The following is a 24,372-nucleotide window of genomic DNA, read 5'->3' on the forward strand; positions in this document are numbered from 1 at the left end:
GAGCCAAAACGAAACTTTCATCTCAGGGATGAAGACAGGGGGCTGGAAGTCTGATATAATATATAGCTGGGACCCGGTAATGCACAGCCCCTAAGAATTCTAACAAACAAAACCCCCAGGGACTTTAATGGAGTTCCATCTTGAACACCCAAACGCAGTCACTTGGCTCATGGTGAATAGATCTAACTCTTGGCCTCCTAGGCAAAGAAGATTGCAAAACTTAAATAAAGATTAAGAACAAGAGGTTGAAAAATGTTTCCTTTTAATGAAGTGCAGTCTCATACTTCATCAACTTTAGTTTTTCCCAAACACAACCATATGTCATCCTTGGGCCAATAATCTGGTGAAATATAATGAATAAAGACTGAAATTTCTTAGTTATTTTATATTGGGTATGTATGCTTGGTTTTTACTTCTGAGTTTCACTGAAGACTGAATAAGGCAACTGAATTTCCTGTTCTGAAAAATGAGCATCACCATGGTCCATCACTAAGAGTCGGAGCTTGGCAGTGGAACATTTGGTTTAAAAGCAGGTTGATAAAAACAGGCAAAAAATTTTGTCAATGTGAGGGCGTTGAAGGGCACAAGTTAGGCCAGGGGAAAGGAAAGTTTTCGTTTCCATATGAGTTTGAAGTATTAAAAGTGGACTATAGCATACTAAACTTTTAAAAACCTGAAAGTAAAAATCTATCAGATCAGCTAGAGACCTCGTCAAACGGAAGAGATCTTTGACAGGGGAGATCTGATGGCAGCAATAGGAATAAAAATAAAACCTTTTCATGTTTGTACTTTAGAGGCTTAAACTGTCCTTAAATTACAGTACTTCTCCAACTTTTGGGACTTTTTTTGAGGAAGATTAGCCCTGAGCTAACATCTGCTGCCAATCCTCCTCTTTTTGCTGAGGAAGACTGGCCCGGAGCTAACATCCATGCCCACCTTCCTCTACTTTAAAGATTTTAATTTTTTCCTTTTTCTCCCCAAAGCCCCCCGTACATAGTTGTATGTTCTTAGTTGTGGGTCCTTCTAGTTGTGGCATGTGGGACGCCGCCTCAGTGTGGCCCGACGAGCAGTGCCATGTCCGCACCCAGGATTCGAACCGATGAAACACCGGGCCGCCTGCAGCAGAGCGTGCGAACTCAACCACTCGGCCATGGGACTGGCCCCTTCCTCTACTTTATATTTGGGACGCCTGCCACAGCATGGCTTGCCAAGCAATGCCATGTCCGCACCCGGGATCTGAACCAGCGAACCCTGGACTGCCGAAGAGGAACATGCACACAACCACTGTGCCACTGGGCCGGCCCCTCCAACTTTAAAATACGTATGAGTCCCTGGGCATCTTGTTAAAATACAGATTCTGATGCAGTAGGTCTGGGGTGGGGCCTGGGCCTCTGCATTTTTAAGCTCCCATGTGATGCCCACGCTGCTGGTCTGTAGATCACACTTTTAGTAACGGGTGTGTAGAACACTAAAATAGAAGCCAGAAGATTTGAGTTTTAGCGCCTGCTGCTGGTTTATCACATTAGCATTTGGGAGCATGTCCCCAAGCTCAGTTCTCCAGCTTGGCAGACATGAGCTTGCCCCAGTTACCTCATGGGTCATTGTGAAGCTAAAATTAAATAACGTGCAAAAGTGCTTTGTGAACTTCAAAGAACAAAGAATAGCAGTATTATCACAGTTATTAAAAAAGGATCATAAAGGATAAGTGACCTGCTGAAGGACCCAAAGTGAGAGGTAGAATTAAGCTTAAAAGCAGTATCCTCTGATCTTAAGCAAGTGCTTTAAGCTTCAGTGTGTTGCAAGTTAAGGTAATATAAGAACCAGATCACTTGTATTTCCATCCACGTTGCTGAAATTTATTTCCAGAATACATCGCCCTTCCTGTCTCAATGCATATTACATTGAAAATTTAGATTCGGGAGTGATTCAAGCTTGAGTATTTCCCTAGGTGGGTGGTGGTCACTGTGACTGCTGTAGTATTCTTTGATGCCCCCAGAAGGAGATAACAACACACTGTGTACACACAGTCTACGTAACACCATTGTCAACTGGATACATGTAATGTGGACTAGCATAAATGCCCAATCACAAGAGCATTTCAGAGATGCAACAGACCAATATGGGCTAGAATCAGCAAGGAAGGCTTTCTGGAGGAGGAGCTTTGTTGAGGTGTGCTCAAAAGGAAGAGAAAGGCTTAGGTAGCTTAGAAGAAGGGCGGGGACAATGCTGAGCAGCATCAGAGAGGGAACTAACTGAATGAGTCTTTTGTGATAGCATGCACTGTGTCAGGCACTGTTTTGATAACCTGATCAAGATAATCTTATGTGTTAGGACACTGAGCTCACCTCAATGGATGCGGTAGGGAGGGAGGTCCGGAAAACCAGAGTAAGGACTGTGTATGTTTTTCCTCGTGAGACAGAGAGCCATTTAAAGAGTTTTAACTTGGTAGTAACAGAAGTCATGAAATTGTGTATTTTGATGGGATATATTGGGAAGAATACTGAAGACACAGGAATCAGTAAGAATACCTTTAAAACTCATATTTCAGTGGATCCATTTCATCAAGTGAAACTTAAACAAAACCTCTATCTACCTATGTATGCTAAAAAATTTCTTTAAAAAGAATTACAGTAGAGCCTCTTTGGGTCAGGTGTGATGGGACCCCGACCTCTCGGAGGTTGAACCCTCAGGCCTGCTGGTCTTCTTCTGAAAGAAGGTACTGTGGTGTGACGAGCATCTAAGATAGGACGCTGGAACTAGAGATCCAAAGGAAGCTATGCAGACGTAGTTTTACAAGAGAAGAGCAGATCATTTGGTGGCTGTGACAGAACCAGAGCCAGGCATTTTGGCCTCTGGTCCAGGGCTCTTTCATCTCCATCATTCCATCTCTGCCTGTTACTATGTACAAGACATGACAAGGAGAAAACGCAAAATTCAATGTACTTATTAGTAATATAGAGGCTTCTTAGTGGCTTCCTCTTATCTTCTGACGCTGAGGTCCTAAAAGAGCATTTAGTTAAAAAACCCTAGTCTCATATCCATTCCTTAATCTTATCCCTAAGGAATTAATTGATTGAAAGAGACATCTTCTCCAAAGTTCCTGACTTCCTGCTATTGTTCGAAAGCCCTTCAAAGTGATTCAACACTCGTGAGTATTTTAACAATGTCATCCCAAGATGAGTCACAAAAGGGCTTACACTGGGTACAAACAAATGGCCCAGGATGGTAGGATTTAATTTATTTTTTAATAGAATATAAAGATGACGTACACTAAGATTGAAAGATTATGATAATACCCACCAGATTTTAAAATGCACAGAAAGACTCTTACTCAATGAAAAAGATTTGTTACATTATCAGAAAACCACATACAAGGTGCATATGGACATTTTCAAAGACACTATAAGAAAGTTATAAGGAAAATGAAAGTGGATGAATATTTATTTATTCTCTTCCATTCGCAAAACAGAACATACGTGTGTGAGTTTCTAGGAAGCATCGTTTCTGAAATCTGAAATCACAGAACCACAGAGTTCAGAGTTCACCTGAATTCTCCGGGAAGCATCTCAGTGATTCAGGACTGAATCTTGTCTTGTCTTTTTTTCAAGATTTTTTAAAGTGTATACTCTACAAACTCCTTCCCATGTTTTATTGTCCAAGAGCGGAGGAATTCCCTTGATAAAAACCCAGCTATCTTCCTCCTTGAACTTATGCCCATTTCTCTTGTTCTGTCCTCTGTGAACACGGACACAACATATCCAGCACCCCCCTCACGAAGGCCCTCCACTTACTTGAAGAGGGAAGGCAAGTTATGCCTCTATCTTCCAATCTCAACCAATTCCAGATCCTTTAACTTCTACTCATAGGACTTTCTTTTCATCTCTTTAACCACTTTAGGTTCCCTTTGGAACCCTGCCCAATTTCTCCCCACACATTATAAAAGGGGACTAACAATGGTAGAGGAATTATTGAAATTTGCAGCTGAAGCATCTTGTACTAACCTCCACATTCTACTAAAATAAATGTTATGATAAAAATGACGTTAAAATACATTCTCTATTATAACCCATTGGGCAGATCGAGTGCACTATCTATGGATTATTTGTAGGTAATTACAATAAACGCTATAATTTGATGAATATTTCCTGTGGGCCAGGCACTGAATACTTTGCTACCAAATCCTGGCAACACGTCTAAGAAGCAGGTATTGTCATCCCCATTTTTCACAGGAGCCTGGGCTAGATTGTCAGAGATCTGGATTATGATTCCAGAGCCAGGACCTAAGCACAGTGCATAAAGATGCACGATCACAGACTCATACACGCACTCATGGCATGGTCCATGTGTGGTGGCTGCTGTAGGTCAGGTTCCCTAGAGCCAGACTCTGAGATGAGGATTTCCACGCAGGAATCTTACTTGTGAGGGCCCTTGGGCTCAGCATGTTTGGGAGAGTGAACAAAGTGGGACAAGGCAGTGGAGAAGCTGGGCTGGGGTGCAGCCACAACAAAAGCCCCAGCCAACCCTACAGGTCCTGCAGAGTTGTCCTGAATTGGAGAAAGGGCCTTTGTGTCCCCATTTCAACCAGTCATTGAATGTACACTGCTGCCCTGGGTGGGTGGTATAACCTTGAGTGAGACACTCTAGCTAAAGGCTGAGGGCAATCAACAAGGAGGGACCCAGCTGTGAGTTCTTAGCTGTCAACACTCCCAGAAGCTGGGGAAAGCGTGCCTCAGTTCTGAAGCAGGCAAGAATCTAGGTGGCATGTCACAGCTCAACTACAGTGACTCTGTTGTCTGATCTCCAACTGAGCATCTGGTTCTGTGTACCTGTTTATGGATTTGTAATTTACAGAAACCATGTAGCTTTAATGCCAAAGAAATCAAATTGAGGGGGGAAAGGAACTATAAATACTGCTTTGTTTTCTTTCTTTTTTTTTTTTGAGGAAGATTAGCCCTAACATCTGCTGCCAAGCCTCCTCTTTTTGCTGAGGAAGACTGGCCCTGAGTTAACATCCGTGCCCATCTTCCTCTACTTTACATGTGGGACACCTACCACAGCATGGCTTGCCAAGTGGTGCCATGTCCACACCTGGGATCCGAACTGGAGAACCCTGGGCCACCCAAGCAGAACGTGCGCACTTAACCACTGTGCCACCGGCCCAGCCCCGCTTTGTTTTCTGTGCAGGAAGTGAGGACTATCTACCTCTTGCCTCTATGTCTCTCTCTCTTCGCCTCTTTCTGTCTCCCTTTTTCTCTCTGGCTCTGTCCCTTTTCTGTGTCACATTCTCCGTGTGATACACACACTAACATGACAACTCTAAACAAAACACGAAAACTTTGATAGCAAAGAGAGGAAAGAGAAGAGAGAATAATTTGAAGTACTGGTAACAGATAATTATTACCCGAGTGGATACTGTCATGTTTGTATAGTTCTGTCAATGACAAAATACATGTCCTGTAAATGAAAGATGTTACCAAGGATGAATGAACCCTATAAGTAGTTCTGCATCCTCAACAATTTTTTTAACCTCAATCTTTCATCCAAGGTTTTATTCTCTAAACCGTATTAAAAAGACATAATTGCCTCAGGATGGTTCTTGCCTTAAAGAAACAGCACAAATACTTAGACTACTGATCACGAAAAGCAAGTTGTTTCATTTTCCATTGTATAATGAGAACAAACTAAAATGTTTTTAAAGTGGAAAATAAAAATTATTTATTATTTATTGTTACCTATTTATCCATTATGTAGGAGCTTTGAGAAAGCTAGAAAGCCAACAACTAGCAAGAATGGTTTATTAGGGTAGGAATTTGAAATAGATCCCTGGGGGATAATGAATCCAGCTCATATTATGTGGAAATGTGAAAAGTCATTAATTCATATTAAGCAGCCCTGCTAGTCTATTAACAAACACAAAAATACATTCTCTAGTCACCATTCTCATTTTAACACGAGCAGCAAGATATCCGTGCAGAAGCTGGAGTTCAAAAAGTTAATAATAAACCTGAATCAAGAATAATTTCAAAAGTACTCAGACAACAAAAGGCAGTGGAGAGTAAAAATTCAAATGTAGCAGGACATTATCTGATTAGAAATCCGTTGTCATTGTCCTCCACCAAAAGGGCCCACAAACTGCTGAGGCAGTCTATGACCGCTACCGTGGGATTGAATTTGTATCAAAAGTTGGCAGCTCAGCGTTTCCTCTCCCCTTTCTTTTTAAAATCCCACATGACAGAAGGGCATAGGTAACACATTTTACTGTTAAATATGATTTGAGCCTGCTGGAAGACTGCCCATTGAAAAGTGTCACCCTGGCAACTCACCTCTGGCTTCTACTTTTTCTAATAAGAGTTTTCTCCCAAACAACCCTCCTCCACAGGAATTCTGGGGTCTAACCACAGTGCACAAGGAGGGGAGTCTTGAACATTGTTTCAAACTCTAAGTACTTTTCAGTGGCAACTCCAAAACTAACAGAAACTCTATCCATGGCTTTGTTTGCACAAAGGTACTTGCAACATTCACCCTGGAATGCGAGCAGAAAGCAGACACCCCAAACTGTTGCATTCTGTACCCCGCCCACAGTAAGACAGGTCAGAAGACCCTAGCACCAAGCCAAACTACGGTGGTGAAAGCTGATTTGCCTTTTCCCAGCCACCATACTGTCTTGTGTTCACTGCCTGCAACAGCTTCCATATCTGTCCATCCCTCTCCATGTCATCCTTGTGCCCAATGCAGCCAAGCCACGCAGGGGGCAAGCCTGTCAGACAACACCTTCACAGTCCCCACCCCTTAACAAACGAAGGGGGTTCGTTCACCTGCTTCCCACATCCAGGACAGACTGTTTCCACCGCCAGTTCCAGAAACACACACTCTCCAGGGCCTCATGTTTTGGAGACATCATTTTAGAATGTCTATCACACAGAGAATATGAGCGAGACAGAAAAAGAGACGCAGAGACAGACAGAGACAGAAAGAGGCAGAAAAAGAGAGAGAACAAAACAGGCAGACATATTTTTTGTGTCCTGCACATAAACGAGTGGAGACTTCTTTTGTCGCTGGCCGCTTTCGGGATGAGTGAATCATGCTTTGTACACGCACCCTGACGATTTACAGCCCACTGGTTTCACAGCAATGACTGACCATTCTGTGAGCTTCAGAGAACAATTCATTGTGCTTGAGACCACCTACAACTCGCATGCACGTGCCGTCATTCTAAGTTACACCAACTCAGCATTTCCAGAAATTCATTTTCTATACATAAAATTCAGTGGGTATTCCAACATATTTGACCAAATGAGAAATATCTTGTGCTTAAAAGTGTTGGTTTTAAAATAATTGATGAGTATCTTTTTTTTACGTATGAAAGTTGTCTTTTATTTAAGAAGGGGAAATAAAACTGGAAAAAAAAATAGGATGTTTCAGGAAACTGGGTTGTGCGGCCAGCACTTGCATTGTTTAGTGCCTAATACATTGTTACTGAAAGTACTGACTAGGGGGAAATTGGCTAGATGATGCATGTTGAGATGACTGTCATTTTCTTTTGAGGAAGATTAGCCCGGAGCTAACATTAGCCACCAATCCTCCTCTTTTTGATGAGGAAGATTGGACCTGAGCTAACATCCGTGCCCATCTTCCTCTACTTTATATGTGGGATGCCTGCCACAGCATCGCTTGAAAAGTGGTGCCATGTCCGCACTGGTGAACCCCAGGCCACCAAAGTGGAACATGCAAACTTAACTGCTGCGCCATTGGGCCAACCCCAAGATGACTATCCTTTTTTAACTGGAATTTAAACACAGGTGGTTTTGATTCTCTTCCAATCCTTCACTTTAGTAGTAGAACTGATACAGAGAAACAGAGGATGCCAAAAACCAAATCCATGTTAAAAAAGTTAAAATTCTAAAAATTAAAAATAATAAAACGTTAATCAGAGTCTAAAGTATTAAGGCAAAATCTGTTTGTTGAATGTAGAGAGATTAACCAAAGCACATGCCATATATGTGGCATATATGGCACATGGTCTGGCATATATACCAAGAGTCTAAAGTCTAAAGCACATGCCAGCAGTGTGAACTGATTTACTTAATTCAACTTCCTGTTTTATGACACACAGAAAACTTTGCATTTCAATAAAGATTTGGAATAAGAGAAAAAAACGAAGCCGTGGAAAAGGGCAGAATGCGTTTCGACAGACCAGACCAGGGCTCTGGCTCCAGCTGTTAGCATTAAATAAGTTACTTAATTTTGCTTCAAATTAATTTTCTCACATAGAAAAATGAAAGCGATAGATTAGCTGATCTTTAAAATTTCTGGGAAGACAGTAGTGAACTGGACTAGAAAGAGTAAAAAGGGAGCCGTCCGTAACTTTCCAACAGGTCTTAAGGAAAAAAGTCAGGAAGCTAATTAAGGCCATATAATCAAATAAAATTCACTCAAAATCGTACTATTGTAAGCACTATTTGAATTTAAAATTTTTACCCGTGACATTCCCTCAAAGAAGGCTCTGAGTAATGTATTTCAAAAGTCTAGCTCGGGTAGACTGATCTGAAACAGTGCAGCCTCTGTTAGAACAGGCTCCCTGCATGACGAACTGGGCTGATGCTGGGAAGACCCCAAGGGAGGGACCCTGGCACCACCCCACTGAAGAATGTGAGAAAGATCCTGCTCAGTCCCCCATAAGCCAAGCTCAAATCCTGGGCAGGGCAATGACAGTGAGAAGTTGACACGAAACCATGATTTATACAGGAAAAAAACCTATACTTTCCAAAGGAAAGCCCCTTTCTTAAATAATTTATGTAACTACAGTGAATTAAAATGGAGAGTGGCACTGGTTTGTAATTCTCCTAAATTTTAGGGTTTACATTTTTTTTTTTCCCTGAGGAAGATTCACCCTGAGCTAACATCTGTGCCAATCTTCCTCTATTTTGTATGTAGGTCTCTGCCACAGCATGGCTGCCAACCAGTGGTGCCGGTCCACACGCAGGAACCGACCCCCAGCTGCCAAAGAGGAGAGCGCCAAACTTAACCACTAGGCCAAGGGGCTGGCCCCTATATTGTTTTTTAAATACTGGTTTAAATTTCCTTTCATCAAACTAAAAAAGTCACCACATTTTTCCCTAGGAAAAATCCTAATTTATTATGCCTTTCAAAAATAAGACCGACAAGTTACAGATACAAATGAAATGGTAGGTAATGTTAAAATAAAATGGAAACTGAGAATGTGGTGAGTTGTGTTTTAAGTATATGAATGAATAATACTGAAGGCTTCAGTACAAAATCAAATTTATATTTTAAGACAGATTTTTAACGATTGCCTGTAACTGCCAAATAAATGTTTCTAGCCCTGAACTCTCCCCTAACCTCCACAATTACATTTCCAGCTGGTGGGCATTTCTACCTAGATGTCCCATATATACCTCAAAGTCCTTTCCTCCCCAAGAATAAGTCCGCTTCCCCACTAAATTCCCTCTATGGCATCATCACGCTCTCTGTCACCCCAATCAGAAACCTAAGAATCCCAAGTCCTGACATTTTCTCACTGCCAATGCCCAAACTGTCACTAAATCCAACATATTCTAGCTCTTTCAAATTTCTCTCTCTCTGTTCCTCACTGTTTCTACCCTAATTCTAGCTCCCTCATCTCTTCCCCAGATCATTATAAAACGAATCTTCCTTCCTTCAATCTCGCTCACCTCCAGCTCTTTTACTAGACTTTCTCCAGGATAACACACCTAAAATGCCAATGACTGCCAGCCTAAAACCCCCCAGTGCTTACAACACACACACACGACCCATACCTATGGTTCAACAATCCTGAACAACTTATTATTTCCACATGTGGGTTTCACAGCCCTACCTCCTGCTCCTGCCTGCAATGCCCTCCTCCACCCAACCTGCTCTTTATCAAGCTAACTCCTATTCATCCTTCAAGGGTCCTTTCGGGGGTCACCTCCTCCAGAAAGCCTGCTTTTACACACACAGTCCTCTGGCCCCACACTGCATTCAATGCCGTTTCCATTCCTTGATGCACTCTCACTATACTTTTACCATGTTGGAGTTGATCATATATATGGCTGTGTCTGTCTCCTGCAATTGACAGACATTCCTTGAATGTAAGGACTTGCCAATAACCTTTGCTTCCTGAGATCCTAGCAAAGTTCATGGAATCGAATTAAAAATGAATCAAACTACAGAGGAAAACAGATTGGAGGGTATGAGAGTATTTTGGAGGATTATAAATGCTTGGAAATAGTACTTGTTTTTCTTACGCAAATAATACTTCTTGGTTTACAAAGTGCTTTCACAGAAATTATATTGTTTGATCCTTAAAACAATTCTAGAAGGCAGGGTAGGGCAGACATGAAGGCTGATAGAGACCCTAAATGTATAAGAAATTTCTCCGAGAAGAGAAATGTTATTGATTTTTTTAGAGTGTACGTGTGTGTGTTCAAATAAGTCTTCATAGATCAGAGCTACAACTTCAAATAAATTCCTATTTGGTCAAAATAGCCAATAGATTTCCTTTGTCGCTACTAAAAAATTCTCCTGAAAAAGAAAAACTCAATTCTTTATAGAGAATTTTCAATAACCTATTCCCCTATTCACTCTTGTCCAAGAAGCAGATTTTGGAAGACACAGAAGGTAATTCAGATTTCTAAAGACAGAGAGAGAATGGATTCACTCTCACCTCCAGAAAATCCACTGGGCCGGGAATTTTCAGAAAGTTTCCCTGATTTCTGAAGCCGTCCTTTTCTCAGCGGGATGCCAACAGCTGAGAGCAGCTTTGGCAAAGTCTTCAGCAAACAGGAGTCGGGGGGATGCTGAGGAAGAAGATCAAAAAGATTCCTGAAAAGGAAAGAAAAACACAGAACGGTGTCAGGTGTTTTGGGTGGGTGAATTCTATTAAGCTGAGATTTCATTCTACTGGCCGACTAAAATGCATAAGGGGAACTTACTACATATTAAATTCCGCAATTAATTTTAACCAAGCATTACTGTACTTCACCACATCAACGTCTAAGAAACTTTAAGCCATTTAATGGCAACAGGTAATGAGAAAAGGTAACATAATTCCAATTACATTTTGGTACAGGATAGAAGACTGACTGACTCTTAAATAGTAGGAAACCACTGTGTACACAAATCAAAGAGGAAAAAAGGCACTTAATCTTATTCTACTTTAATAGTTCATGGGAATACACGGAGCTTTACAATCCCATCAACGCAGGCCACGGCTGGGAAGAATCTAACACAGAATGCAAAGAACAAACAATCAAGAACTAAGTATTTGATCAAGGTTGATGGTGTCGGAGAGGAACTCAGCAACGCAATTACATTTTAGAGGGAGCTTTGAAGGCGGTGAGAAGAGAAGGCATCCGGGGATAAAGAGGTTGCTGAACACATCATTGTAAGAAAACAAGCACAAGGTCAGGACAGAACTACAGAGAAGGAAACCTGAATTAAACGGAAACCAACTAACAGGGGTGTTTATTTAACACCTCACTTTTATGAGAAAGGGTACAAATCACAGAAAGGATTGTTCAGAAAACCTGTTTTCAACCAGAACTTGGGGTCAGTCTGTAGTGACAACAGCAGGAGCTGGGCGTTTTAGACCTGCCTCCCTTACTGACAGTCTGACCTTGGGCTTGCTAGCTTCTCAACCTTGTGGGCACATGAGCACCCCTGGGAGAGCTTTTACAGAATATTGATGGCTTGGCCCCAACCAGGCCAAATAAATCTCTGACCAATTAAATCAGAATCTCAAAGGGATGGAGCCCACGCATAGGCAATTTTTCCAAAGAGAAGGTCAAGTATGTTCTTCGATGACTCATCCAGCTCTAACATTCCGTCTTCTCTACATATTTTGCACCTGATAACTCAAGTTTGTTTTAAAACAAATACAATTTAAATTAATAGCATCCAAAATTTTAAAACCCTACAAAATTAAGTAGATCCCCAATTTTCGAGAGGAGGGAACCGAGGCTTAGAGAGGTACAGTGATTTATGCAACATCCAAGCATAGTACCAACACCAGGATGGAATCAAGTCTTGCGGGGAGAACAAAGTCAGATCTTGAGCTGGGGCCAGACGCAGCTCCATTTCAGGCTGGGCTGGGGATGATACGAAGACATGGAGCCACACTGTTGACTAGGGACTGATGCCACTGACTCTCTGGGCACAGGACAGCATAACCTCAGGGTTTCCGCCCCTTAAGGAATAATAAAGATAAAAAATAACCCTAGTAGCTAAATTGCTGAGCACTTTGTATGAGCTAGACACCGTGCTAAGAAAAGTGTCACTCCTCACAAGAATCCTCTGACCTAAGTACTGTTATTACCCCCAATTTATAAATGAGGAAACTGAAGCCAAGAGAGCTTAATCTTGTCTCCAAAACAGTGGAACTGGAATTTTAACAAAGCTAGTCTCTCTCCTAACTATGTATTTCCTCAAGGGAACGCAGTTAGTTAAGAGGCAGCTGGAGGCAACGCCACTCGGCCCTTATCTGCTTTGTCTTTTTTTGTCACAATGCATTCTCACACCTGCAAAGTGGAAGTGGAAGCATCCTGGAGTCTTCCTGGTGTTTTCAGATTGTCTCAGATTAAATAACTCAGTTCTGTTGTTTGTGAGAGGATTAACATTTTATGGAATGATTCTTACTCTCCCTTCGCAACACACACACACACACCCAAATCAGTAGAGTTTGAATGGTGAGATTTAATTACACTATTTTGGAGTCTTCAGCTCAGGCAACTATCAGAAGAGTCATCACTGGAATCTGCAGAACATCACTTACAATTCATTTGGAAAAAATTTACCAAACATTCTTACACTCATCTTATATCATCTTAGAGAAGTATCCTTGTTGCAATTTGCTGCTCCATGACATCATGTATATTACTTTCTTTCTTTAAATAGCATTGTTATTGACGATAATAAAATCTAATTTACAAATATTCCACATAGGAAATATATTTTATTTAAGAGGCTAATGCAAAAGCATTACTGTTTCTGACACCTTAGGCGATAACCTAATTCTACCGTGCCAGAATTATCTTCATGGCTCATTTTAATAATAATGCAAAAAGATGGTTTTCATTAGATGCTTCCAGAATGAAATGAGTGATCATAAAAATAAAAATACAATTTTGGGAATTGGAAGGGGCCTGGAAGGTCATCATATCCAACCATCTATTCTGCCTATGGCCCATTCCATTTTTAGGGAATTCTGTATGGAATTGAATCTCTCTTCCTGTAGCTTTCATTCATTGGTCCCAATTCCAGCCTTTGGAGACATATCCAGATTTGCATTCTAGTGGAAACTTCCCCAACCACCCCATTGTTCAGAAGAGCAGGGATAAGCTGTTGTTTTAGCAGAGGAGGCCACTGACTGGAACAGGGGTCTGCACCCGACTCAAGGGCAACCCACAGATGATAATCAGCTAAGTCAATCAAACTAGCACTCTCCGGGATTCGGATTGGATACTGGGAGTCAGGAGAACCTAGTGAATATGCAGAGGCCAGCAGAAAGTCCAGAAGAGAGACCATAAGAGACGAGTCATTCCTAGCAGTTGCCTCCAACCTTGGTAACCTCCCACTTTCCAGATCCAGACAGAGTAGCTGTGTGGTATCCTCCTTAGGGTGCCCTGAGTGAGTCTCTGTTCTCTATAGCCCCAAAGGCCCAATACACATGGACTAAAATTATAGCACCTCATTTACCAGCCGTTCTTATAGCTGCATATCAGACTGAGAATGAATATCTCCCTTATCTTTTTGTAGGTACTTTTGTTAGAACCAAGCGAAGGCTTTATTTTCACCTCATTAACAGTTCACCTTTTTAGAATGGAGTCCACTATTCCAACTTGCCAAGAACTTGCGACTTCTCAGTTCTGCCCTTCCAAAATATCTTATGCCTCTCACCTTCTCGTCATCTACAAATTAGATAAGCATGCCCTCTAGAATAATGTTTACGCGATGATAAAAACACTGAATTGGACATTATTTCACAGAGCTAACAGTGGTATAAAAAATAGTGAAAAAATTGTTAAATAAAAATGAATTTATTTTAGTGTCAAGGTCATTATTTAAAATTGATAATTACCAATTCTCCAAATCGATTGCAAATCCTCCTGAAGATATAAATTAGCTACATAAACTGATGGGACCAAGCAATTCATTTCCTGGATAAAGGTTTTAACAATTACTTGGTAGAGACTGCAAAACCTGGAAGAATTAGGTTTCAGCATCATTAGAGAAAATTAGGCCATAGCTGAGATAATTGGCAACATGAACTTGGTAGTTAGAGTAATTACCTGTGCAGCAGACCAAGAAGTTATGCTTGAGAAACATATTGCAAAAAACAGAGCCAGGAAAGCTTCATCCTTCCCTGAGGCAATCATGGAAATTAGCAGAATCTGTCATTTTACGTTATCTGGCATACCCCTGCCAGTGTGAAAGTGTTCTCCAAAGATCTCAACCGCTTCATCTAATTTAGCTTTCAGTAAGCCTCATGAGATCTCTCTTTATTGTAAAAAGCTCGTGTCTGCTTTTCTTAGTTTTTCTGTCTCCACCCTTACTGTCTAGCTGTCAAGCTGCAATTTCTCACGGTGGTCAGCATGCCTGGACGGAGCAACGCAACTCATCCTCACTGCTCTAACTGGATACGTTTTTTTTAATATGTGGGTCGCTGCCATAACATGGCTGATGAGTGGTGTGGGTCTGCGCCCAGGAGATGAACCTGCAGACCTGGACCGCCAAAGTGAAGTGTGCTGAACTTAACCATTACATCATGGGGCTGGCCCCTCATTGGATACTTTTGGTCCCTCCAGGGCCAACTTTATGTAAAGTAAGACTGGAAAGCTTCAGAGGGAGGACATGAGGGGCCAGTCTGTAAAGAAAACCTGTAAGCATTTGTGTAGATTTCAGACCATCTCTGTTGACACTCAGAGCCCTTCTTGGCTTGCTTCTTTCGTCTCAGCTGTGCTGAACTGCTAAACTGTTCATTCAACAATTACTGTTTAGATCCTCTAGGGGCAAAGGACTGCCCTGGGAGTCACAAGAAACACAAAGACGACTAAGAGTCAGCAACTTCTGCTCAAAGAGAGATGAGAGATAATAATACCATCTTGTATTGTACAGCATTTTGTGGTTTATTTTTCACAGAAACATTCTCACTTAATATTGAAAAATAAGTATTTTTCTCGCCATGTTACAGACAAAAATAAAGTTTCATTAGTAAGGGTCGGTGACTTCTCAGTGATTCATCACAGCTGGTAAGTGGCAAAGACAGCACTCCAGAGGTAAGTTTTGTGATTCTTAGTCCACATTACTTCCACCAGCTCACAGGTGCACTCTCTGTTTACATAGATAACATGACTACATAGCAACATATATTGAGTGCTTATTCCATCCTAGGTACTTTTGTAACTGGTTAGCACATCGATCCTCATGAAAACTTTACGACGTGGGCGATTTTATTATGCCCATTTAATAAAAGAGAAAACTGAGCCACAGAAAGTGGACGTATGGCCCAAGGTGGTATGGCTAGCGGTGGCAGAAAGCGACAAACACCATGAGACCAGTGCCACCCAGAAGAAATGTGGAAGAAGTCATTGGATCTGTTGCTAGGAAGAGCGCTAAGAAAGTTTTGGAACGTTTTCTAGCATTTCCAGAACAGTGAGACTTTTCTTCTCTTGCAAATCCGGTGAGAAGACACTGGCATCAGAGATGAGAAAAAGATGGCAATTCCAAGCAAAGATAGAACTGAGCTGCCTCCCCGGCCCCTCCATCACGGCTGCGGATGTGTGAGTGACTTGGCAGCACAGAGAGGTGCTGGCACAGGAACACCATCTGTTGCTTTAATACTTGCTATGCATACTTCTGTTATTTCAAATTATTTGGACAGATCACACTGGTTGAGCAAAGCAGAGAGAGGAGACCCTCGGCGTTCATGGCCTTCTATCGGTGGTTGGTGATTTCACAGTGACGGCCCGGGAGGCTCATGAAGCATGATTTGGCAGTCGGCTGGGACATCAATTTGAATCACACAAACTCACTGGAGGTTCTCTATTCCGAACTTGTTTTCAGGTATGAAAGGAGGGAGCCAGTAAGACAGGATGCGCTTCAGCATCACTGAGTGATTTTCATGGCCCAGATAGGGGCCAGGGGCTCCCGAGACTGTACTTCTTTTAATCCTACAATAATCCCATAAAGTGGCCATTGTTATACCGATTCTCCACATGGGCCTACTGAGGCACAGGGAAGTCCAGCAACGCCCCCCAAAGTCAGAGAGCTTGTCCATGTCAGAGACGGGATTTGACCCAGTCTGTCTGACTCTGGGCTATGGCACGCCTCTTATAGCCCCGCTAAAGGTATTAAATAAGCAAACAAATAAACAACAATTTTGTAGGAGGGGAAGACACCAGGTGAGGGAGAAAACTGTAGCGAATGTTGGAAAGACGGTTAACGTTAGATGTGACGTATAATCAAAAAACACGGGACACTCAGTGGCACTATGTTCCAGGAGAAAAGCCAGGAGCCTCTACAAACCTTTCCATACTCTTGAACTGAGAGATGCCCTGAAGCCCCAGAAACGAGTCCCCATGGGGCCTGCTGTGTTCCTAGGAATTCTGAGGTAGAAAGAGAAATGTTTCAAAGACAGGAAGACGCCTGGCCTCGCACCCAGGGAAATGTGTGACTGACACAGACACTGTGAAATGCCGACAAAGTGCCTGGTGAGCCCAGAGGAGGGAGAAAGTCCTTCTGGCTGGGAGCAGGCAGTAAACACTGACAACCTCACTGAGACATTCGTTGGCAGTGAAAGAAAGGGGAGAGACGGAATGGAAACTCTAGGGAGCAAGAGAGATGGGAAGTGATTTCAGGCCAGAGGAGACTTGAGCTCATTTGCAGGCTGAGAAGACAGCTGCAATAAGGAGAGGCAGAGAGAGAACAAAGCTGCATGTGGCAAAGCCGTGGATAGAGACAGGCCCCGTGCAGAGGGCTGGCCATAGGGACACAGATAGGGGTGTAGGCAGTCCCCACCGTACTTTAGCCACTTTACCTCAACATAAGGCATACGTGGACTCGTCTCATGTCTTCTCCCATGCTGGAGAGAACACCTTTCAGACTGAATCTCTTCTGTTAAACTAATTTTCAAGAACTAAAGCCACAGCCCATATGCAGAAACCTGCTTATCTGCATATTGCCCGCTCTTCTTGGTAAAAAACAGTTGGAGTCAGTCAAAATGAAATGAAATGCCAACACACTTCACCAGTAATACAAATGCCTTGCCACCTCGAACTTGAGTTTAATGGAATAAACAAATCAAATTTGCTTTGATGACTCTGAAAAGCAACTGAACCCCTTCCAACTTGAGCAGGGGTTTGTTTATTTTGTTTAGCTCCAGTCATTTATTCAAATCGCTCAAGAAACATTCAGGGAAGTGCCTACTGCGTAATGCACGCGAGTTCGAAGCTGGAATGCCAATGATTTTTATTTTCGTTCCTCATTTTGACTGGATTGTTTTAGACGGGGTTTTATTTTTATTTGGGGAAAACTCTTGCAGCTGATTTTTAACATTCATTTTTTCTGATAAAAGTGTTTTCATTTTTCAAAGTAGGAAAAGTACAGAAAAATTAGAAGAAAAAATTAAAACCAAATGTCTTCTTTCACCACCAGAAATAAAAATGCTCAACATTTTGGCACATATCTTCCAAGTGTTCTATTTCTCCCGTGTGCACGCATGTCTGCATACACATTTTTTCAAAAGAAAAGTGGTACTATGCAGTAGGCACTCATTTAGTAACTTGCTGTTCTCACTTAACAATACAAAATGAGCATTTCCCCAAGATTCTGATTTAACTGGTCTTGAGTGGGATCCCTAATGCGAAGCCAAGAACCACTGACCTAACATACAATGAATCTTCCCAAATTTAAATTAACTGATAAATTGATATGAACGATATGAAATTGATAAGAGAATATTTTTAAAGAAATGATTTTATCATTTTCAAGTACAAAGAATAACAGTTTTGCTTTTTTTGTGTGAGGAAGATTGGCCCTGAGCTAACACCTGTGCCAACCTTCCTATATTTTATGTGGGATGCCTACACAGCATGGCTTGATGAGCGGTGCTAGGTCAGTGCCCAGGATCTGAACCTTCAAACCCCAGGTCTCCAAAGTGGAGTGCACGAACTTAACCACTACACCACCTGGCTGGCCCCCCAACAAATCTGCTTTTTAAAAAAGTGCTACCCAGGAAAGAAATTTAGAGTGTTGCTTTAATAATTTGTAATAATTCATTAATCAAATTCATTAATTTATTAATCAAATTCAGTAATCAAAGAGCCTTTGTGTAATATTGTGTACTGGGCACTATTCTAAGTGGATCATGGATCACGTGCATGTCTGGAACTGATACTTTTTAAGAGCCCAACATTCTCTTAAGTGGATTCACACTAGATTAAATTCACGAACTCGTTTAGACATTGATTTTTCTGGGAAAAACTAAACACAGAAAATGTAAAGATGAACCTGTTACGGCCCCATGGAGCGATCACGGATTCTCTAGGGGAGCAGTTCAAATCCAGCAGGTTTGGGTCTATCTGCCAAGCCACTGAGCTGGGCACAGGCTTTTTAGCAAGAATGTGGGAAAAGCTGTCCCAGAAAATTGGCAGCTTCCGGCCAGAGGCCACCATCATCCCGCCTGACAGCTGAGGCTCCGTGCCAGTGCTCCATCCATAGATACCAAGACAGCTTCGCATCCATAACAAACTAGACAAGCCCTCTTATTGAAGAAAATTAATATTCAATATTCGCTCACATATGTCTTTACTCTGTTATTAATAAGAAGCTTGGGACATCATTAGTGTTGGCTTTGAGTGCAGCCTGGAACTGCACCCAGCTGGAAAGGGGCCACGGGGCATAGAGTTTCATTACTCACCAAGGCTAAGCACTCTCTGAAAGGCATTAGAAGAAAAGAAGTGGAACCGACCCTCCTTCAGAAAGAACGGTCTCCCCAAGTTAACTGGGATGACTGTGTGTGGTGGCAGGGACAGAACTGTGGCTGTCACAGGCACAGATCTTGTCAGTTCCTTGTCGCCTCAGCCTCCATACAGCACTGCACGGCAAGGGGAAATCAGGTAAATTAAGCACTCTGGGTTGGGGAACGAGAGCTGTGACATGTCCTGAGAGTTGCTTGTGGCAAAGCAGGTTGTGCAACCCCTGGCCAGATGCAAAAGGCGGGTGACAGACAGCAGACCACCCCAGTGGAACACGGTCCTTCTAGTCAGAGAAGGAATGAATGCAATAACGCCAGGCAGGAATTCAAGAGAAAGGTCAGAGTCGACGGTGCAGACTATTAAGAGACATGCAAACTGGGAAAAGGTAAGATTTCCAGACTGCTCACCACTATGACCACTTCAGCTAAAATGATGCAATACTCTGCTTGTATTTTCCCCAATAGAAATGGATGAAATATTTTATATCCCTTACAGGAACAAAAGTAAGACCGACGTGCAACTTACTCTCGATAACCAGCCCAATGCTTTTCACAGCTCCCTCCTACTAACAGCCTGTGGCAGCTACATTCCTACTAAAACCTGGGGCTCCTCAAGACACTTCCTCCCCAGAAGTCTCCATCTGCCGGACACCCACTGCTGGCCTCTCGGCAGGGCCTCTTAGATGCATGCCTGGTCACTCTTCAACTCCATTCTCACCCAATGGCCTCTCTCAGGTCACCCCAGTCGCCAGGCACCATGACTGAGGACCAGGTCACCCCAGCTTCAGACCGATGCCCAACACAGGGGTCCAGGAACCTAGCTTTGTTTGAGGGGTGGGGAACAATGCCTTAACCCCCCTCCCACATTGTTCTAGGTGTTCGAACATCACCTTACGAGAGACCTGTGATGGTCCCTCATTTCAGTGGTCAGAAATTCAACTTTAACAAAATTGCCCCAGACAAAAACAATCCTCCCGTCCCATAGAAACCGTGAACACAAGGCTATGTTTGCCTTCACTTGCTGTATAAAATAATATGCATAAGCTTTTGGAGGAAACCTAGATTCTAACACCATCTACATCATAATTTCTAGCTCTCCCTAGTAAACTCAAAACCAAAAGCTTTCTATTTTACCTATTATATCTTTCTTTTTAAAAAGCTGTCTTTGGTTGATTGATTTCCCACTTAAGCCAGGTATGTGTCCCACCTTTGGTTTATTTCTGCCACTGCCCTGGGTTGGTTTTTAAATCATTACAAAAGGCAGAACGCTGAGACATTAAAAAACAGAGGCAGACTCGCAAGAACCTGATTTCTGACTCACAAAACTCCCAAAGCCGTATCAACTGAGTAGACCTTGAATTTCAAGTTAACAAACTTCACTGAAGTATAGAGACAAAAATATAAGCCCACGAGTGTATACCAAATATCCCATGATTCAATTTTGGTCTGTTTCCTTGTAAGATGATTCTTGTCGCTCCAACTGTATTTCACCAAATTTCTTATAAAGAAAAGCGCTGTTACAGTGATTTCAGTATAAACTGATATTTCTCACACAGTCCTTTAAAACATTACAAGCCATTTCAGATGAAGACTGGAGGGTAATTTTCCTGGAGAAGAGATGAAGGTGAAACCTGAGAGCACGCGGTAAAAGTCCGATGGGTTTCCAGGAGCCTAGTGGCTGCCAGTTCTCAGGGCACAGGATCTCCTTGGGGCGCCTGCAGAAACCTGCTGATGCTCGGGGCCCCATTCTCAGGGACTTAATTGGTCTCTGGCGGGGACTGGGCCTTGATCAATGTTAAAGCTCCTTCTAACGTGTATTAGAGGTAAACCTTCTCCCGGGTAGATTTTACTTCAATGGAGCACTAGGAACTTGCAAGCACAGAACAGGCCACCTGGTGGGAGGCAAGGCCCCTGTCACAGCAAGTGCGGAAGGAGGGGCTAGGTGTCGGAACCCCTATCGGGGATGTGAAGAAAGGGGTCCTCCGATCTTCGAAACTGATTTTTTTTTCCACTCTAGTTCTACCTGGGGTCAGCGTTTCAGTTAGAGCAAGAAAAGAAAAATGCCACATTTGCAATGGCATCCTTAGAACCTCAAAGTCTGTATAAAATCTTCCATATTGCCCACATAAAACCTGTCAATCTGCACAGTAAAATCAAATTTTTATTCTGCCTTCAGTGTTACTCTACTTAAAAAAAAAAAATCTTTCCTTCCACAATGAATTGAATTATTGTATTCTAATTTTTTATACTCTTGTCCAACTTTCTACTACTTCAGCCTATAAAAGGCCTTCTTTAATCAGTTGCCATTTGTTTTTCTTCAATTCGTAAAAAGAATTCCTCATCCTAAGTGTTCTGTGAAATGCCATTGGTACAGAACTACCTATGGCTTCTGTCCCAATTATCTTTCCTTTTTTTTCTTTTTTAATTCTTAAGCATTAACGTGAAAAGTTCCTCTGACCCTTTCTGGGAGATGATCTTTGACTCTTATTTAAAGGATGATAGCTTTGAGAGCTTTTCCTCCCTTAAATTTAGACAAAGTTTTACACGCAGAAGCAAAAAGAGTAAAAAGAGAAAGTCTTTTCATGTCCCAGTCCTTAGGGGGGATTTTGTTTTTCTAGTTTTGCTTTGTCGTTTCTTCTATGACTGGTCTCATACCATACATGCTCTTACAACTCGAATTTTCAACGTAACGACGTGTCTTGAGATCCTTCCACACCAGTATAAATAGGCCTACATCTTTTAACAGACATCTAACATGATGGGCCTGCCCTAGTTTGCTTATCCATTCCACTCTTGAGAGGTATCTTATTTGAACCTATTTTCACGGTTAGAAATAAAACTGCAATGAATAATCTTGTAAATATATTTATGCATATATAAATTTCAAAAAAATGTGATTTCTGGGTCAATAATTTATTTGTATTTCAAATTTCGATTAAAAAAATTATCAATTGATCTCCAAAAAAGGCTGTAATTATTTACACACTTATAAGAAGGTATAAGAATGTTTCTCCACCTCTTTGTTAATACTAGCTACCATCAACTTCAAGTTTTCCAATCTCAAAAGCAAAAAAAGAACTTTTGGGTTTTGCCAAAGTTTGGAGTATAAGCCAAAGGATAAATAGCAATTTTCTAGATTGTTGTTACATTTTTAGAAAAATTATGAAGTTACACTATCACAGCAGATGTCTAAAATCTACCCCCAAACCTGGCATTTTGCTCAGATTCTAAGATTCCAAGACATCTTTGCAGACAACTCCTTCCTCTTTATAAATCCTTACCATTACATTAGCCTTCAAAAGACAACTCAAAACTCACCTCCTCCTGGAAGGCTTCTTTGATTAATTCCCTTGATCTCACACATTTTAATCCTTCCTCTACTCTGATCCCTCAACACTTAGGCATTTAGTTTGTGTTGACTCTTAAATCTCCCTTTGTATCTCCCAATAATACCAGTAAGGCAGAAACAGAGGAGGCCATTAACCAACAGAAGCAAATAAAGATTTATTAAACACATTATATTTAGTTATTTGATGAATATCTATGTGTTGGGTGCTGTACTGGACCCAATTTATGTGCTTTTCCAGATTTTTCTGCCCTCCCCCCTACACTGTTCCTCAGGCTGCTTACTCCAGGTAAAGTCTCTGCACCCACTGCCACCTTGTCTCCCAACACCACCAGGTGTCTGAGTCCCCCAAGGGTGATGGTGCTGGCTCGGCGTCTGTGACGAGCCCTGTGCAGGAGCCACGGCAGCTCTGGTACCTGGTCCACCTTCACTGGTATTATGGGGGCTCTGGCTCTGCCCACCACTTCCACATTCCCATGAAGCACCAGGCTGTGGCGTAGCAGATCTCGCTCCCCACAGGCTGACCAGAGGGGCTGGGTAACACAGCCTGGAAACAGGAACTTAAAGCCCAAAGGGGTGACCTTGGCCAACAAGAGACGGGACAAGAAGGAGCTGGAAGGTCAATCCTCACCTTTCCTCCCTCTGACAGTCTGTCATGAGGTACAGTGGCTCCCTATCTTCAAGACAATGTATGTGACAGACCAACTAACTGCGTTTTCTTGAGAAGCTATGGGCAGCTTGGCATCATGTTATCTTATATTTGTCTTGCTCCCCCAGTCCCTCACTATCGCTGTTCTGGAATCGCACCCCCTCATAGAGCCTTCCCATGTAAGTTTTGCCTCAGACTCTGTTTTCTAGAGAACCCAAGCTAAGACACACCTACCATCTACATAAACACTGCACCAAATATTAGACCAGCCCTGGGAAGGGGTACAAAGGACAGAGAGAAGAAACCTTACAGAACGTCCACAGCAAACTTACGATCTGGGGAGGCAAGACATCGACACATGTAACAATAAGTGAAAAAGACAAAATGGAGGATGAGAGAAACCAGAATGAATGCAATAAAGGGATAAATTGCCAGAGGTTTAGAAAAGGGGAACTATTTTATAGGACCCTTTGTATAGGGTCCACGATAAATACAGAAGGTATTCACAGAGAAAAGGAAAACCATTAGGTATCACCTACAGCCGATGGCTAGGGAGGAGGGTGTCCCCCGGAGAAGAGCCACCCATTGAAGACAGCAGCAGCCGGTGTGCTATGGAGAAAGGGCGAGAACCCTAAGGAGAACCATCTCTCCCAAGCAGAAGGGCTTAGTGGGGAGCCAGGACAAGTCCAGGCCATGGCAGAGGGCTGAGGGCAGGGCAGAGGGGTTTGGGGAGTGAAGGACATTCCCCACTCTGCATATTCCCGTAGAGGAGCTGAAATACCCTTCCCCTTTCTCTGGAAAGTAAAATATCCACATAATGTCTCTAGCTTCTCCCCACAACCTCCCTCACACCTGAGGCATCAGCATGGAGAGTTTGGGAGAAGAAACTGATCTTCCTGGCACGGAGTCTTCTGGCCCCTTTTTGGATCCCGCAACTGACAAAGAAGGTTCATTTATGTTCACACCCCAGAAGAATGACTCTTCCATGACAGAACGGGGCCAGCAGCTCACATGAGCCCATCTCTCTAGACCAGCGTGACCAAGATATTCATCTTTATCCAGCAAGGATCACACAAGGAGGTTTAAATAACATATTCGCATTAAATAAAACTGCAAACGCAATTCTAGGAACAAGATAGAGACACAGAAAAGACAGCACATTTCTTTTAAGGTACCATAGTGTCTATTTTAATCAGTATTTTACAGATATTTTGAGACATTCTAGCTAAACTGACATGGTTGACAATGCCGGATGGAACTGCCTCAGGGAGAAAAAAAAGAAAAGATTAAACCTTCAGCATGTGGCAAAGAAACCTGCTTTACCAGAACTATGCTTTGTCATTTCTCTGATCAGAGAGATGTTTCTATGGCAGCAGGTCACAC

General features: G+C 42.3%; 1 protein-coding gene across 15 annotated transcripts in view; it reads right to left on the reverse strand.

Annotated features, from left to right (window-relative positions):
• NRCAM (neuronal cell adhesion molecule) overlaps positions 1-24,372 on the reverse strand; it is a 253,025-nt gene that overhangs the window by 189,242 nt on the left and 39,411 nt on the right. For all 15 annotated transcript variants that reach the window (XM_046670446.1, XM_046670455.1, XM_046670451.1 and 12 more), the window contains exon 2: positions 10,688-10,845. The gene's annotated coding sequence lies outside the window, so the exon portion shown is untranslated. The remainder of the gene's footprint in view (positions 1-10,687; positions 10,846-24,372) is intronic.

This window comes from Equus quagga, chromosome 8 (genome assembly GCF_021613505.1).
Source record: "Equus quagga isolate Etosha38 chromosome 8, UCLA_HA_Equagga_1.0, whole genome shotgun sequence".
Lineage (NCBI taxonomy): Eukaryota > Metazoa > Chordata > Mammalia > Perissodactyla > Equidae > Equus > Equus quagga.